We start from the raw sequence: 3,482 nt of genomic DNA, 5'->3' as shown, positions 1-3,482 counted from the left end.
GAAGAACAAAGTAGGTGTTAACTCAATACCAGATTTCAAGCTGTATTACAAAGCCACTGTTCTCAAAAGAGCCTGGTACTGGCACAAGAACAGACATATAGACCAATGAAATAGAATAGAGAATCCAGATATTGACCCAAACCACTATGCTCAATTAACATTTGACAAAGGAGGCATGAACATAAAATGGAGTCAAGACAGTCTCTTCAATAAGTGGTGTTGGGAAAATTGGACAGATAATGCAAAAAAATGAAACTAGACCACCAACTTACACCATACACAAAAACAAACTCAAAATGGCTAAAGGACTTAAATGTAGGATGGGAAACCATAAAAATCCTACAAGACTCCATAGGCAGCAAAATAGCAGACATATGTCATAGCAATATCTTTACTGACACAGCTCCTAGGGCAATGGAGACTAAGGAGAAAATAAACAAATGGGACTACATCAAAATAAAGAGCTTCTGCATAGTAAAAGAAACAATTAACAAAACAACAAGAAAGCCATGGGAGAATACATTTGCCAATGCTATTACAGATAAGGGTTTAATCTTCAAAATTTAGAGAGAACTCATACAACTTAACAAAAAGAAGATAAACGATCCAGTCAAAAAATGGGCAAAGGACCTAAATAGACACTTTTCGAAAGAGGACATACAGAAGGCCGAGAGACATATGAAAACATGCTCAAAGTCACTAATCATCTGAGAGATGCAAATCAAAACAACAATGAGGTCCCATCTCATATCTGTCAGAATGACTATCATCAACAAATGAACAAACAAGTGCTGGTGAGAATGTGGAGAAAAAGGAACCCTCCTGTACTGCTGGTGGGAATGCAGACTGGTGCAGCCACTGTGGAAAACAGCATGGAGTTTCCTCAAAAAGTTAAAAATGGAACTCCCATTTGACCCAGTAATCCCACTTCTAGGACTATATCCCAAGAAACCAGAAACACCAATCAGAAAGGATATATGCACCCCTATGTTCACAGCAGCACAATTTATAATAGCTAAGGTTTGGAAACCACCTAAGTGCCCATCAGCAGATGCATGGATTAGAAAACTGTGGTAGATCGACAATCTCGAGGAACCAAGATGGCAGCATAGTTAAACAACTAATCTGCTGCCTCACACAACAATTTCAAATATACAACTAAAAGACAAAACGTCTACCACCCAGAACCACGGGAAAGCTGGTTGAGTGGTAGATTTACAACTAAGGAGAGAAAGGAGCACAGATGCTGAAAAGCTGAGGTACGGAGGCGCGCGAATGGGGCTGGTGTCGAGCAACTGGGTGTGCGGCTTTTCTTCAAACCAAAGGGAGACAAGCTCCTGATCACTCTGAAATCCAGTTTCTGGGAACACTCGGGGGACCCAGACACCTACGGGGAGAAGCTGGACTCTCGGCCATCGGGTCGGAAAGTGAGAGTGACTTTTCTGCAGAGGTGCGCACAGCAATCATTGTTTTACTGCGCTGGAGCGCGGGGCGCAGGGACTTGGAAACGTGGAAAGGCAGAGACGGCTGACGCCAGCCATTGCCGTTGGCCACGTCCCAGCCTAGTGACACCCTGAGACCCCGCCAAGCCCTGAGGCCCCGCCCCGCACATTCTACAAACCTGCCCAGGCTCCACACAGCGGCTTTTGCATATAAATGGCATGTTCTGTGGCAGCTTAACCAACTGCAGCTCCAGTCAGACTGCTCCAAAACCGCCCAAGCAAAGGAGGAGAAAACTAGTTCTTGCTGTAGCTTCTGCTGGGGGACACACAGTACACAAGGGTACACCAAGAGTGTCCACCTCAAGTAACTGGGAGGCTGACCCATTGAACCAATAGGACATCTAGTACACAAAACTACCCTACCAATTCAGGGAAGCAGCGAAAATGAGGAGGCAAGGAAACAGATCACAAACCAAAGAAATGGAGGAGAACAAGAGACTGGACATAGAGTTCAAAACCACGGTTATAAGGTTTTTCAAGAATTTCATGGAAAAGGCCGATCAATTCAATGAGACCCTCGAGGATATGAAAAAGGACCAACTAGAAATTAAACATACACTGACTGAGATAAAAAATATTATACAGAGACCCAACAGCAGACTAGAGGATCGCAAGAATCAACTCAAAGATTTGGAATACAAAGAGGCCAAGGACACTCCTCCAGAGAAGCATGAAGAGAAGAGAATTCAGAAAGTTGAATATAGTGTAAGAAGCCTCTGGGACAACTTCAAGCGAACCAACATCAGAATTATGGGGGTACCAGAAGAAGAGAGAGAGCAAGATGCTGAAAACCTATTTGAAGAAATAATGAGTGCTCGCTTCGGCAGCACATATACTAAAATTGGAACGATACAGAGAAGATTAGCATGGCCCCTGCGCAAGGATGACACGCAAATTCGTGAAGCGTTCCATATTTTTGCAACAAGATAAGCCCAGTGTAAGCAGAAGGAAAGAAATAATAAAGATCAGAGCGGAGATAAACGACATAGAGACCAAAGAAACAATACAAAAGATCAACAAAACCAAGAGCTGGTTCTTTGAAAGGATAAACAAGATTGATGGACCTCTAGCCAGGCTCACCAAGAAGCAAAGAGAGAGGACCCAAATAAACAAAATCAGAAATGAAAGAGGTGAAATAACAACAGACCCCGACGAAATACAAAGGATTGTTACAAAATAATACGAACAACTCTATTCCAACAAACTGGACAACCTAGAGGAAATCGACATATTCCTAGAAAAATACAACCTTCCAAAACTCAATCAGGAAGATTCTAAACAGCTCAACATGCCAGTAACTATGGAAGAAATTGAAGCAGTCATCAAAAAGCTTCTGGCAAACAAAAGCCCGGGGCCAGATGGCTTCACAGGAGAGTTTTATCAAACTTTCAAGGAAGAACTAAAACCTATCCTCCTCAGACTATTCCAAAAAATTCAAGAGGAAGGAACACTTCCAAGCTCCTTCTATGAAGCCAGCATCACCCTAATACCAAAACCAGATAAAGACAACTCAATGAAAGAGAATTACAGGCCAATATCCCTCATGAACATTGATGCCAAAATCCTCAACAAAATTCTAGCAAATCGGCTCCAGCAGTACATCAGAAAGATCATACACCATGACCAAGTAGGATTTATTCCAGGAATGCAAGGATGGTACAATATCCGCAAATCAATAAACGTGATACATCACATAAACAAATTGAGAGATAAAAATCACATAGTCATATCAATAGATGCAGAAAAAGCATTTGACAAAATCCAACACCCTTTCTTGATAAAAACTCTCAACAAGGTGGGAATAGAAGGCTCATACCTCAACATAATAAAAGCTATTTATGATAAACCCACAGCAAACATCATACTCAATGGGCAAAAACTAAAACCATTTCCCCTAAGAACAGGAACAAGACAGGGATGCCCACTCTCACCACTCTATTTGACATAGTACTGGAAGTATTAGCTATCGCAATTAGGCAA

At 41.9% G+C, this 3,482-nt stretch overlaps 1 non-coding gene across 1 annotated transcript; it reads left to right on the top strand.

Moving 5' to 3' along the window:
- The first annotated feature begins 2,313 nt into the window (after nucleotides 1-2,313).
- LOC129150409 (U6 spliceosomal RNA) lies at nucleotides 2,314-2,420 on the top strand. The gene has a single exon (XR_008557157.1). It is a non-coding gene; the product is annotated as a U6 spliceosomal RNA (small nuclear RNA).
- Nucleotides 2,421-3,482: the final 1,062 nt, after the last annotated feature.

The sequence above is a fragment of the Eptesicus fuscus genome, chromosome 1, assembly GCF_027574615.1.
Source record: "Eptesicus fuscus isolate TK198812 chromosome 1, DD_ASM_mEF_20220401, whole genome shotgun sequence".
NCBI lineage: Eukaryota > Metazoa > Chordata > Mammalia > Chiroptera > Vespertilionidae > Eptesicus > Eptesicus fuscus.
This window is presented reverse-complemented; position numbering and strand designations above follow the sequence as displayed.